This window comes from Hetaerina americana, unplaced genomic scaffold (assembly GCF_022747635.1).
Source record: "Hetaerina americana unplaced genomic scaffold, ioHetAmer1.1.p SCAF_11, whole genome shotgun sequence".
In the NCBI taxonomy this organism is placed as follows: Eukaryota; Metazoa; Arthropoda; class Insecta; order Odonata; family Calopterygidae; genus Hetaerina; species Hetaerina americana.
Genome location: NW_027286181.1, coordinates 10,950,687 through 10,966,363, shown reverse-complemented (window position 1 = coordinate 10,966,363; position 15,677 = coordinate 10,950,687). Strand labels below are relative to the sequence as shown.

The 15,677-nt window shown below is 39.9% G+C and overlaps 1 long non-coding RNA gene across 1 annotated transcript; it reads right to left on the bottom strand.

The window, feature by feature from the left end:
- Positions 1–8,828: 8,828 nt before the first annotated feature.
- On the bottom strand, positions 8,829–9,573 carry LOC139700798 (uncharacterized). The gene is made up of 2 exons (XR_011703892.1): positions 9,399–9,573; positions 8,829–9,319 (listed from the first exon to the last, which is right to left on the bottom strand). It is a non-coding gene; the product is annotated as an uncharacterized lncRNA (long non-coding RNA).
- Positions 9,574–15,677: the final 6,104 nt, after the last annotated feature.

The following is a 15,677-nucleotide window of genomic DNA, read 5'->3' as shown; positions in this document are numbered from 1 at the left end:
GGTCACCGATTCCAGTGACTAGAAGTGACGCATGTTATTGAACTCATGTAACCTGAGGAATACTTATGTCCTGTGATGTCTCCATCAAACCAGCCTATGCTGGAAATTATTGAGACGATAAATGTTGAGCATAAGGATTTCCTCTACGACTTGTTGTAGCTAGTAATGGAATTTTTCAAAGACCCATATGAAAAGACATTAATGAGCCTACCGTTTTCTCGAAAACCTTCGTAGTCTATACCTAAACATTTGAGAATGAGTCTTTTGAAATATTACAGCCTGAAATTTATTATTTAATGATTGTAGGTTGTCATTTAAAAACATAAATGTTAAAGGCCTCATAAAATAAATAAATGCCTCAAGCTCACAAGATAATGATAAAATAAATTTCAATATTTTTGGGGCATTAACGAGTAAATTAAAATAATAAATACTCTATTTCAAACTCATTCTACGACCCTTATACGATAAATACTAGAAACCGGGAGAATGAAATAGGTGGAATTCCCTGGCGGGATTAAAAGAAAGCGTTCTCGCGAAAGCGAAAAGTCTACGTCAGTTCAATTCTGAGCGAAACTAGAAGCTAATTTACCACAGATCTATATCGCCGGTTAAAACTCGAACTACATAGCAGTATTATATAAAATATATGCCTCGGATATATCACAGTACTTCTCAGAGACATGCCATGACCCCTCTGAGCTCAAATTGACGCATTTAAGAGAAGCTATTATGACTAGTATTCGACACATCCCATGTCGCTTCTCCGAGAGACTACTGAGGGATATGATTCATCAGCCCTATAGCAACTGGGAGATAGTCCTGACGCTCTCTGTCATGTCATTTTAGACATCTCCCGCTATTCTCATTCGGTACACGAGTTAGAAACGAAAATTTACCAAATTCACCAAAAATAAATTATAAGAGACAAACTGATCATCATCTTCATTTGATGAAAGTTGACTTTAAGGTAGGTTTGAGACGGAAATAGACTGAACACTCAAGCATTGTTACCCTCACCTAATAAGACAATCTGAGACTACATCCCTATCGTCAATTCCCTCGTGAAATATTCTTTGCCTAACGCATTTCTATATCCTTACTACTTTGACCATTTTGGTCCAGAACACTTCCGAGATAGGTAAACTATTCCAACTGCTCTAGTTTATGCAATATTATTTTAATAATGAACTGAAATTTCCTCTTTCTCAAAAATCGCATAACCTTGGAACGTTTACATTTATTCTCATTCCATATTTATCGAACTGAATTTCCAATACACTCAGCAACGCCTGCAACCCTTTGACTGACTGACAAACTAAAGCTTGATCATCCGCAAAATGAACGGATTGAATTAATTCCATAACGACTTTTATTCCCTAATCGAGTTCTTCCCATGCCTCTCTAACTATTTTCTCCGAATATACGTTGAAAAGCACCGGTGACAATGGACACCCATCTCACCCCTCTTCCTAATGCTGCCCATCCCGACCCTCCTTCCGCCACTTGGAGACATATATGGTACAGGTTACAGATGAGTCTCCTATCCTTCCAATCTTCAACTATCTTCTGATATACATTATTTAATTCTCTCCAATCCACTCTACCCAGCGCCTTCTCGGAATCTAGTTCATGAACTAGATTAGGTGGAACAGTTTACCTGTCTTGGAAGGATTTTGGACTAAGGTGGTCAAAGGACTGGGACATATAAAGGACAACTGTGTTAGGTAAGGAAAATTTCATGAAAAAGAGCGAGCTCATGACAAAGAAGCTGAGTAAGGACCTTAAGGAAAGATTGACCACGACTTCGAAATGGAGCATGGTTTTTTTTGCTATGCCGAAACAGGGTTGTTGAAGCAAGTTAATAGGCGTGGATCTTTGCGTAGGTCGGAAAAATTGAAATGTATGAATAAGAAAACAAACTAAGATTAACTAGACATAGTGGAGGATGAGAGGATTTATGGGAGAAAACCAAATGAGAGGCAGGAAAGATGGATGCAGAGCATTTTTATTGGCGGTGGGATGTTGAAGACAGTGAAAGAGAGGAGAACGTTAGGCAAGCGAGGAAGGGGTAGGAATTTAGAATTTTCAGAATTATACGATGGATAGTCTGGAACCAGCAATGGATGGATTAGAAAGGGAAAAAGAAGTATTTCTTTCTCTAAATCCTGCCTGAACAATATGGAAAACAATCTGTCACTTACGATCTTGACGGCACTATGGAATTCCGCAGGAGTTTTGCGAAGAGGGCGCACGAGAAGCGGAAGCGGTTTGCCATTGTTGACCGCTCTCACATGGTCAAGGTCATGGCTCAGCCCTTTCGCTGCTGTTGACGTACCAAGTATATTCGCTTGGCAGGCCGCTGTGATCGTACCTTTTCATCCCCTCTCTGGTGCGCTATTAAATTTTGAAATTTTATGATAAATAGGTTCGTCAAAATAAATCAATGAAAATGTTCCATTCAATAAAAAGTGAATCTAGCTTATTTTATTTATTCAATGTTATATCATTTAGATATTTTATTATTTCCAGAGGAATGAAGGTTACGGAGACATTATTCCCTCCATTTTCGTCGAATGTGAGAAATAGGATTCCGGCGGGTAAACCGCAGCGATAGGGAAATCCAGTGGACTTTGGGAGAGGGAGGAGTTACGTTGAGGAACGGGAGAGAGAAAAGTGAAGGGCTTTTCACGTAGTACATTCTATCTCTCTTGAATATCACCTCGATCACAATAACTTTCATGGCTTATCTTTGATTGTATGTAAGGATTTCCCCTTCTAACTTCTTGACGGTGCTTTCACCTTTCTGTAAAATCTTTGATATTTTGGACATAGGTAATATAAAGCACATGTTTAACCAAATAAATAAAATACCATACCATGAAAGGCGAGGCATACCCCTCTCCCAGCCCTCTCCTCCCCTAGATTCGCAACTGGGCTATTGTTATTTATTGCAAAAGCAGGGGGTGTAACAAAAGATCGCGCTTCTACCCCATAAATTCGTCTTCAAACGAAGTTCCGTTTGGTGAGAGGGGATGGAGCCCACCCTACACCAACGTATGCCCCCTATGTTGCATAATGTGCACCAAAGGGCATATTCATCTATATCTACATTATACCCTGCAAGCCAAGTGGGAAGGTGTGTGGCAGGGGTGCATCCAAACCAGACTATGTATGCGCTTTAATTTGCATTGATTGCATTAATTAATATGCATATGCATGAATACGCATTGTCTATATCGAAATTGTTGCAAATATCCCTACATACTACAGCATCATCAGCAAACAAGCGGATATTACTCTAGACTTTGCATTAATAAATATTATGAATATAAGCGTGCCTATGACGCTTCCCTGTGGAACACCCGAAGTTATCTTGACTGTATTACTAACCTTACCATCAATTACGACCCGTTGTGCGCAACTATTTAAGAATATGCTGATTCAGCGTATAACTTTAGGGCCTATCCCAAATATTTTTAACGTTATAATTAGGACTTTGTCGAAAGCCTTTTTAAAATCCAAAACTATCGCAACAACTTGAGTACTACTCGTACGTATTTTCACCCGAAACCAAAACGTCACGGACAAAAAGAGCTACTTGTGTCTCGCAACATCCATTCTTTCGGAATCCATCCCAATTCATTATCAATAAATCCTGGCTATCGATATGTCCCATAATAGATGTGACACTTGGGTCTGTGTTCTAGCACCATAGGTGAAATTGATGTTCAAGAGATTGGTCTGTAATAAGTTTCGAGGTCTGTAATTATTCTGCAATCACTTTTACTCATTACAAGTAGAAGGTATTGCCCTTAATTCGCCAACTACCGTTTCCCAAATACCCTGGTACCAAATAACACCCACATATATCTATGTTCAATAATGGGGAGCATGCGGAGGCATCGTCGTACTTGGACCTATGCCCTTCGGATTGTAGCTCAACCATGTACAGTTTTTCAAAAACCGAATTTTATACCGTTTTTCCATCGTTCACGCACCATATTAAATAACTCAAAGGTGAACTTTGCATGGGAAAATTTTTAGAATTAGGATAGGATTCTTAGTAGATTATTTAGGTTAAAGTGAGCTGCCCGTGGTTCATAGGTGTTACTTCACACAAAATCGGGGCGAATATTTTAGACTAAGCAGAGCTTCCAAGCATGCTTTAGCCGATTGCATATCACGAGGGATGCCTAGAACAATCAAGACACGATGATGATTATGAAAACACAAAAAAGTAAGAATGCTATGTTTTATTCGTGTTATAGGAACATGGTATCATTTTAAAAATGCTCTCTGCAGTAACCAAAGTCAGTCCGCGGTAAATCCCTAGTCACAGGCTGTGTCACAACTTGTGTCGCAAGTTGTATCGCAGGCTGTATCACAGGTTGTGTCACAAGTTGCAGTACAGGTAGTGTCACACGCATTATCATTACTTGTGGTTCCTAATGTGTCATCACAATCGTTGGTTCCAGGTGCATCAGAGTCTGTGCTAAAATAAGGCACGCTATCACCTGCATCAATGTCTACTGAGTCCCACTTCCGCGTGTGTTGCACTTTTCGCCGTTTTCCATGGGCTTGGCGAGGTTTCCCGGTGCCTTGAGTTGCGACCCCGCAGAGGCACAGAGAATTGCAGCATTCATCGACAGAGGCACAGCATGATGAGTCACGATCTTCAGTCCTGGCCGACAGATTCCCTCTCGGTCCCCTCCGCGGCTGCGAGATGACCACCCCTGAAGTTTGGGCGCTCATTTCAATGAACGTCACGGTAACGAGTCGGTTGAGGATCAGCCTTCCTTCAGTTCAATTGACCATTATCGACAGGGCACAAATTCCACATAAGAAAATGACGCATTTTTTAATATTTAAAAAGATAAACAAAAGATAAATGGGGAACCTCACTGAATAGTGTACTCACGAACAAGTTTTATGCGTTAAATGTAGGAATGGGATACATCGCGTTCAGTTAGAACACTACAGCAACGTTAATCACTGCGCACGAAGTATGAGCCCAAAGGCGTTTGTCACTGGAATGCACCGAGTTTACTGGAATGACTGGAATACACCAGCATATGTTTCCACCCCTTCCGTTAGGTCATCTTGTCCGACTAGCCTCTCGGAGCCTACTTTTGCCATCTACCGGTTTATATTCCAACTAGATGGGAATCGTGTTTCTTTAAATTTCCCGTTGGGAACACCGGAGTTGCTAAAGACAGATTTATTTTAACTATTATTTTTATCCATTTTTCATAGGTATTACTTTCACAAAAATGAGTTCCTTCATGCTGAATACCTGTATTGAGGGGTGCAAAAATTCCTTTGTACCTGTTACAAAACTCAACTGAGGGATAACTCCCACAGTTTGTTAATTATCTAACCGCAAAAACTAATCATATGACATTTTTCTTGTAATTGCGAAATCATTTCCTTTCCTGCAGCAATATCTTCATTTTATAATACAATTTGTCTTCCACGAATATCTGCTCTCCTATTTTCAAAATTTCCTCGCATTCAAGAGAAGAAATCCTCCTTCCCCTCTCTACGTCTTCCTATTTCTCTATGGATTATATTTTGCTTCTAAGCTTTCTTCTTTGCCACATAACCTCAGCTAAAATACTCTGCACCAAAGCTTCCAGCCTCTTATGATTTCCACCCAACAACCCTCTCTAACCTTACCCTCCAATCATACTAGGTACTTCTTTGTTTTCCTTTCCGTCCATTTTACCTTCTCCAAACCTGCATATCAAAAGCTTCCATCCTAAGACTATTATCTAGAATCAACTACCATAATTCCATGCCGTGGAAATCACGCATATCATAGTTACCACTAACCTTATCTTATTAATACTCAAACGTCCGGATCATCAGTTAAAATTTACAAATAAATTTTAGCAGATAAAAGTATGATCGAAAATAAAAAGAATGTTAGTAAATTTTGATTGTTAAAACCTTAACACTTGCTAATTTAATAAAAAATATTATATTACGCGGAAAATGGTTTATTAAGATAAATATTGCATGATGCTAAGTTCTGGATGAGAAGAAATTGGTACAGAATGTTTGAACAAAATTTGAGAGGGTGATACCAAAAATGGCACTAATTTGTTGAATTGACTTCGGATTACCGATATAATTAAGACGCGAAAAATGCAAAGGTAAATAGAATAGGGGTGGTGTTTTTATTGCGGTTAAAAACTTGTGCGTTAGCAGGGTTGAAATAATTCCAGATAACAATTTGGAAAGTATCTGGTGATCAATTTAACGTCCCGAGTCCAAAAGAATGTACGCACGCGCATTTTTTAGGTCGCCGGGGGAAAAGATAATTCATTACATGAAGTAGACCAGCAAAACAAAAGTGTTTTATCCTAAAAAAAACGATCGAAATATTATAGCCGGTGTAGATTTCAATGTCTCACCCATTGGCTGGAACACATAGTTTTAATACGGGGCAAAGACAAAGATATCGGCGAGTCGTTATTACATTTTTTACATGGCACTCCATGCATCAACCACTTCACCACCTAGGGGCAACAATATTCTTGATTTATTAGCAACGAACATACCCGAAGAAGCCTAAAACATAGAAACTATTAAAGGACTTGGCGACCACAGAACAGGAAATGGTAAGTTTTCCTTCCCTTTAAGTAGTCTGAAGCCAAAAGGAATAATTTACTTGTCTAAAAAAAGGTTTAAAGTGCGAGCTGCAGAGTTAATTTGTAAATTTTAAGAAATACACGTATAGTAAACACCAAAATCCTGAGGATACGTGGGACCACTTCCTTGACATCACGCGCTCAGCAGTCAACAGCTTCATTATGAGTAAAGGTATAAAAGATAACGCGGAACCTAGGTGGTACAATTTAGAAGTAAGGAAATCGTTAGGACATCAAAGGTAGTGTCATCCCGAGATAAAAAACATACGGAACGATATCTTTCGCGAAAATGGAATGAGATCATTCATGATCACAATATACATTTTGGTCCTATGTCAGAGATGTTCAGCTAGGTTGGCAGGCCCTCACGGAGCAAAGGTTAAATAACAGATTAAATCTCTCGAGGAAATCGGAAGCCCTCTTTAGCGATCATTTTGAAAATCTATCACTTGATCCATCGTGCTACGTTCGGAGAGTTCATGTCAATAGCATTAGAGTAGAACAGATAGTTTTACGGTTTAAATTATTAGGGTAGGAGGAAAATTATTCCGTGTCAGTAGTCAATCGCGCCCCAATCAACCCCCTGCCATAAACCCTAACCGTTATTTTTTAGAAATACGAGAGAAGAATTGCGTTGGGCAAAGATGAATTCACAATGAGGAAGATACTGAAAGCAGAGACATCAAGTAAGGGTGTTAAGAAATGACTCGTCAAAACTTATAAGTGGAGCAAGGTCTCGTTCGGTGCGGAAAAAATACTTTTAAGAAAAGATGTAAGGAATATATGTAATAATTTGATTGATGTGTGGTGTACAGTTATATGTAACAGCTTACTGATTGGTATTAATAAAATGGGGATTTTCTTGCTTTTGGAAATAAATTTTTGTTTTGAAGTTACCTATAAGTGTACTTTTGTTTCATGACTGATTTCACCAATTATCTTTTGTGATTACTTGAGACTTCGGTGCCGCCTGACACTATCTATCAGCACGTGGTTTTTCATTAATAAAAAATAAAATAAAAAACGGTCATTGAAGTAGGATGATAGGCGTAGATTGGGGGCTTTAGAAATGTGCGGGTGGAGATTGAGGGCAATTGTGAAGTGGACATAATGGACAGCAAACGAGGAAGAGTGGGTGGCGGCATTGTGGTGGAGGAGAGTGGATTGCTGGGAAAAATGCAACGGAGGCACGAAAGATGAATGCAGGGTAGGCGTGTTCGAAGAAATGAAGAGAGGAAAGAAGCACCCGGGAGTAAACAGGGACTTGGCGCAGTGTCGAACGTCAGGTTGCGTTTTGATAGGTGAGGCAAGCAAACGTATTGAGTCTGAGGTTTCCGCGGCGATTATCCACCACGATAAATGATTTCGGGGATTCTTCCGCGTCAACTCTCTTGGCGACAGTTTCTCCAACCATCTAGCTGGTGCTTCCAGTCAGTAGTGGTGACGCGTAGATTTTAGACTAATCCAGCAGGGAATCGAAATCAACAAAAACCCGGAAATCACAACTATGAGGACGATTATACGCTAGCCAATAGCTGGAAGAGTGTATTCAAGATTGACGATCAGACACCCGTCTCGACCAATCAGGGCCAACCTGGGCTAGCATTCCCCCATATGAAAAATAATAAACACAGTTATCAACCCGTAGGTCGTTTTGATAGGATTTTATAAATTAAATTAAATAATTAAAAAATTAAAAAAAAAATTTTCCGCCATCGATACATTCTTTGTGGACTCAGCTTTTTTCCTTACAACCCCGAAGAGGAACTTGTTTCTTAAAGGGAATTTCAGATCGTTAATGTTATTTCATTGCTTATATTTTTGTTACGGTCGTTCTTCTGTGCCAGTTACGATGGAAGAATAAAAATCCTTTGTACATCGCATCGTTACTTCTGACCTTAAGACGACAGCAGGATGGCTGGGGAAAATTCTGGATGAGAGATACTATGACACGGAGGAACTCCCGAAAGAAGAGAATGCGCTGTTGTACCTGTTGCATTGGCTGTGTCAATCTAAAAGATACTTTAACCAATAGCATACAATTAATAAGAAGAATCACATTTCAGTTGCTGAAGCCAGAATTTTTTAGATAATAAACTGCATTCGAGAGCTTTCATTTTATCTTATGGGTTTCTGCACTGAGTGCAAATCAAATAATCATTGAAATAAAAGTAAAGAATCTACATAATTTTAATGAAATCAATGCCATTATTTTTTTAGACAGAAAATTTAGGTGCGTGGAATATTATACGAGACCTGTATCTTCTTAAGGAAACTGTCACAGCATTTACATGAAGGAGTCTTTGATGAATTGTCACAGTGGCTATTCCAATTACTGCTACGACCACATCCAACGATTCTTCCAAATGTTCTTGTTTTCATAACCGCTAATTTGGACCAATCAAAGGTGCCGTTTTAGCGTTAATCACTGCAGCAAGCCGCACATGACTCCAAGCACGCCGCCAGACACACGCAACAGTCAGCGATGCATTGGCAGGCATAACAGCACGTTAATAATTTCCCAGGTTCGTCTCCATCCTGCATCCTCCGCGGCTGTTCAGTGACCACATCTGGATTTGGGTTCTCCATTTCGCGCGTGGGGCTTCAGCAGCGCATAAGAGCGCAGGCACGCTGCCTTCCTTCAAGTTCGTTAGGCGTGCATGCTGGACAAAGAGGAACTCGAATAAAACTCAACGGTAAAAATGCCCATTGGTAAATCACACGCAAAACCTTAGAACTTACAAATCCTCGAAAGGACCCACACTTCCTTTCCTCATAGGCTCTCGTTCACCAACTCCTGTATTTTAGGACACTTCAAGCAAATAATATTCTCCAAAATAAGTCTTTACTCATTTGGGGTCCAAATATATTTAGGTCATCCGAATTGAGGGGCCTATGGCCCTGGCCTTCCGACGCACCCGCCCCTCGAGGCAATGGATAGAACTACCACTTACTACGTATCCATGCCCCTGTACCTCCAGACCTTTACGAGCCATCTACAGGCTCCCGACCGGAACTAGGTACAAGCGTATACCAATTCCGTATCATGACGACCTTCCATCACAGGAAAGACGCGATGTTCAAAATTCATTTCGATATGCACACTAGAATCGGGGAATATACACCACCGAAACCAAACCACCAACCAATTACAAAGGCAATCGAAGGAATGGTAAACAAGTGGCGAATTCCACATAGGAAGAAAAAATACACAAACGAAGAACTAATTGCTGGAATATTGTCATTGAAATAACTGAGAACGTATTTTTATTGGAATAACGGAATCTCGCCAAGCCCAAGAGATTGCATGGATTCACCTGAATGCTACAAGCGCCGGAGTGATCGAGACGCTCCTGGAAATTTATTTGAATAAAAATAACCCGGGTCTGAGTTATTTTTCTTCTAAGTACATCTCATTAGAAGAAACAGATTCATTGTTTACACGAGTTTAGTACGGCACAACAGTCTGGATTTTAAACGCTTCATATCAAGATTTCTTTTTCCCGTTAGTTGTTAGGGACTTCCGTGGAGTCATCTTGCCAGACTACCTCGAAGAGTCAGACCATCATTGTTGCCTATTACTGCCCACTGCTGAACAAAAAACGATATGCTCTGAAAAAGAAACGGCGCGGTATGATCAACAAAGGCCGGCAGGGTACCTGCTCACTCATCTCGAGGTGCGGTTGAGGAATCAAAGCAAAGTGACTTCGAAATTTTGCCACATCTGCCCTATTTTCCCGATTTCGCCCCAAGCGACTTCATATTCCCAGAACTCAAAAAAACTATTTAAGGTCGGAGAGACGCAATCTGCAAAGTTCTACAATGACGGCCTTCAAAAGGTCAAGAAATCCTGGGAGGAATTCAATTGTCACTGCGTAGAGAAGTAAAAATAAAAAAAAGGAAAATCAAGTTTCTATCTCGATTATTTTTTGGAAATAATAAAAACTTGACGATACCCCTCGTATGTTCCATTGGCCTCTTCGAAAGCGATTTAGTTTCAACCTCTACCTTGCATCATTCCCCGTGAGCATCTGGCGACTAGAATGTCCCGGCAGGGTTAGATGCTCAAGATTTGCCTAATGACCTGTCATTCTACGTCGTTGCAAAGTGTTTGTCAACTTACTACGTGCTTATAATTTTGAATAATTACTCTTGAGCCTATCGTAAACTTCCTTAAAGAAAATGAAAAATCATATTCACAAATCATAATTAAGGGTAACAGGTGTTCCCAATTGATATATTGGAACTTCTGCAATTTTCAAGCTTAGGGCCGCAAGGAATGGGGACAATATATCAAAATTAAATCTTTTCAATATCAACATTCAAAGAAATCAGCAACTATTTAAAAATCGCCTCATCACAAAAAAGTTCTATCATTTTCCGCAGTCAAATATCGCAGTCTCTTGTTATAAAACATGAAACACTTTAAGAATATCGAGATAAGTTAATATACTTGGCAATAAATTTCAGTCAGAGATTTGAAGAACTTAATAGCAACTATCACATTAAATATTAGACCATTTGAAATTCGATCAGGGATGGGATTCTGATTTCTCAGTCGGTGCTTATTGGAACGCCGACGGTTGAAATAGAACTAAAAGAAATTAAAAAAGATCAGGCCTTTACAATGCGCCGTAAGGCATCTACATCTTGAACCAAATTTTGGAAACTTTATCCAGAATCAAATCATCCTCCCAGTTTAAGATCAGCTGATTGCCGTCTTACATCAATTTTTGGCAGAACCGATTCTAATGAACTCCAGTACAGTGGACCTTCGCTGAGCGATCCTATTTCGCACCATAATATTCTTCGTCATACGAAACACTTTTTCCTTTATTAATTAATGTAAAAATCTCAAGCTTTAAATTCATTCCAAGTGGAAAAGAATATAAAGTTCAACACGTGGAGTTTCTTCATGGTAAAAAAGCAGCAGTTTAATTTTCAAATCGCTGCTTCCATCAGCACAAATTAGTAGCTTGACACGGTCTTTCATTGGCTGGCGGTCGGGCGATGGATTGTCCTCTGCTGTCACATTGGGTCGCGTAGGCATCTTTTTTCCAGAAGAGAACCGTTTCATCACAATTAAAAACCTGTTTCGACAAGCAACTCTCGGAATCTACGAGCTTTTTGAAGTCGCCGATGAACTTCTCTAGCGCCTTTGTGCTGGCTGCTTCACCGTGTCTCTCAACGCTGTGGATGCCGGTTCATCACAATTCACCCAAGGCTTCCCCAAACACCTCTTCTTCAGTCCCTTATGAGCCGGGCGTCTTCATAACAAGGTCTGCGAAAATCACCTTCGTTTTCTCACAAATGATATTCCCCTCGTTAATAGTATCGCATTGCAATATTGATCTTGGGTTATCCATATGAGAAGTAACCTTTCAACATCGAGGAGAATAGTAATTGCATTGTGGAGAATAGTAATCGTTGCACAGATATTCTTGCAACTCCCTTTGAAATACCCATCGACTTAAATTTGTCCCAGGGAATATTGAAAATCGCTGATACACACCGATTATGTGTTCGTTCTGCATCAACCACGCTCACACCTCTTTCCAGTTTTTCAACGATTTTACTAATCATTTTTACGGTTATTTTTATTCTCTTATGGCTGTCCTCATGCGGCTTTTTTTCGGTGACATTTTTGCAAGGGTTATTACTCTTTGCACAAAAAAAGCAGCGGAGGATATTCTTTTATAAATGCCCACTAAATTCAATAAATAGTAATTATATAATTGAGAAAAAAATATATTATGGTTTTTACTGCAATGAAGAGTTTTTTCTTTAAATTGACAAATGTAGTAAAAATACTAAAGATTTCAGAGGTATTGAAATAAATGGTTAAGAGATATATGTTGTGGGTCTCGATAGTTCGAAATTTCCCTGCGAGTGGCACCAGTTAACCACCTAGCGTTTGGTTGCGTGTCATGGTAAAGACGTGTTCGGGCCTCGACCAGGATCGACCGCACCTACCCTGCTACGTGTCAGCCAATGCGGCTATTTTGGCTGTTATCTGCGATACGTGGCTGATGAGAGCACATTCGAAAAAGTCGACTCCTGTCTGGCTATAATCAAATTTCCTCACATTTTATTTGGAATATGATAACTGCATACTATATATTTACGATATCCCTACTCCAATAATCATACCATTGGAAAAAATTAATCGAGGCAAAATAATTATGCCCATTACGGCAATTGACAATCTAAACTGACCAATTGACGCTATTTTGTGGAATGCCATAAAAACCATCTCACGCTGTAGATGACGGAATTTCTGACGAATTCATCGGTTTATCGTTCACATGACACATATTATGAGCTCCGTTCATACGCCATAGCGAAATAAGACTTTACTTCAAGTGACACTGAGAGGTGGTCAAATTTTCTTAACTTACAGGTAGCAATCACTTTGGGAAGTTCAGCATTAGCTGTTCGGGTACCCGTGTGAGGCGATCGTTGAATGGTCATAAACTAAATTACACGAGGTTGTTGGGTAATTAACGATATGTTTAAAAAACGAAAATGTTACTCATTTGTACCAAGCCCAAAAAACAAAGTTGCTCTAGAGACAACAAACTCGAGTGAGGAGGAGATATATTATTCAAATATTGGGGGAAAACGGCTCGTGGCCGGGGATTATTGCGTTGTCAGGACGTGATCACCACCCCTCCTACCATTACCCTGAAAAACTCCAAAACGATTTAGTACCGGCTTACCAACTTGACATGTCCTATGGAAATTCCAAAGAAACTGCGGATGATGCCGCAACAGTAACTTTCAAAGGATTCATCCTTTAATATGCACTTCAATGCAAGGATTTTTACACTCTGAAATTATTGCATTGATGTCCTATGGAATTTCTTTACTAGGCGTATTTACGAGTGTTAAGTTACGGATTAGTGAAATCTAAGGTATGCCTTTAATTGCCAACATAGGTATATAGTTACACAGTATTACGATTGTTATTGTTAATCAAACGGGAAAAGTAGTTTTGGATGGACACAGCCTAGATAAAAATACACTGGGGCATTTACTTGCCCCTTTCACCAAATCAACCTGACATTCGACACTACAATAAACCCCCTTCAATAGTGCATAATTCTTTAATTACATCCAATATCCCAATCCTTTTCTTTCCCTTTCCTCGCTTATCTAACGTCCTCCCCTCGATCACAGTCTTCAATATTCATAGAGAACTCAAAAACAGCAGACAAAATCTTCGTCACACACTTTAAAATGGTTTTATTGATCCAGTAGCCTTCTCTTTAGAATTACTAAAACTCTTTGCACAGCCTGCAGGCATTCTCATGTTTAAATTGTGTTTTGTAAGACGATTTTGACAAATGACTACCACAGAGCGATGCATTTGTCGGTGCTATTTCAGCATGTGGCATTAAGCCACGGGCTCGGCAAACCGACACTCACATAGCATAGATAGCACACACATAGCGCCTTTTACGGAATAGCTTCTGATGTCATAATGGCATCGGGCGCCATCGTTGGAGAATAACCCCATGGTCTCACCCTCATAGGGTCATCATTCATCACCTCAATGTTGATAAATATATGTTGCCATGTGATCGTATAAGCAAAAGCAGATGACAAGTAAGTTTCGACAAAAAAATTTGGGGTTCGGATTTTTGTTGAGAACAGAAATTGGGCCTCCGGTTCGAACCTTGCTCACCTGGACTATCCGGGCGTTATAATCATTCGACGTTTTGTGGACTCTTATTAAGTTTCCTCGGGGTAAAAGGTTGAATTTTTATTCTTATAAAAATTGTAAGAGAGTTTTCCTTGAAATGAGCAGGAAAAAGAAGAGGGACAAATACGAGGACGGTTCAATAAGTATCCGTGTTTGACGACAAAGAGCGTTCCTGAGGGAAGTTTATGTTTTCATCGTGTGCTGCCATCTATCAAGAAACAAATTTCAGACTAATTTAAAGTTTAATTTGGATTTAGCAGCCATTCGAGTAAGACGTGTTTCGTGATTTTCGCTAAGATGGAAAAATAGCAGCATCGTTCGGTAATTCGCCTTTTGTTTTTGGATGGGAAGAAATGCGAGGAGATAAAAGCAAAGTTGGATGCTGTTTATGGGGACACTTCGCCATCTATGACCAAAGTTAGATATTGGTTCAACGACTTTAAACGTGGGCGAACATCTGTTTTTGATGAGGAGCGACCAGGACGCCCGGCAGACGTGGTTACCGAGGAAATCATTCAAAAAGTTCACGCCATGATTCTCGCTGATCGACGAACGAAAGTGTGCGAAGTAGCAGAGGCCGTGGGTGTGTTGACCTGAACGGCAATTAATATTTTACATGATAAGTTGGCGATGAAAAATTGTCGGCCTGATGGGTGCCGCGATTGCTCACGGTGGACAACAATCTGATCCGGCTGTCAACTTCATGAAATACGTTATGAATTGCTGCCGCACCCCCCGTATTCACCTGATCTGGCTCCGTGCGACTTTTTCTTATTCCCTAACATGAAGAAATGGCTCGCGGGAAAAAAAATTAGCTTAAACGAGGAAGTTATCGCAGAGACAGGTGTATTTTGGAGAATTCGACAAATCCTATTTTTTGGAGGGGTTAAAAAAAATGGCCGGAACGTTGGGAGAAGTGTATCTATCTAAAAGGAGACTATGTAGAAAAATTAAAAAAATGTTTTTGAAAAAATGGTTTCGTCATTTCTAACACGGGTACTTATTGAACCGCCCTCGTACCTCGGCACCATCCGCTCATAATGAACCTGTCTATATTTTTGTCCATTGAGCTGCACGCCACATCCAAGTGGATGTTCTGCAAACATCAATACCAAATCGAATGATAAGTCACGCGCAGGAATTTGGCTTTCTGAGTAGAATTCGAGATCTGTTATCATACCTATCGATTCTCCGTACAAAAAACTGATTGACTTTGGTTAACCTTCCGGTTTGAGGCGAATTAATATTAAAGTATCTCATCCAAGTAGTTCACTGAAGACATTTGCATACCATCGTAAGAAACTGCAATTGCGAGG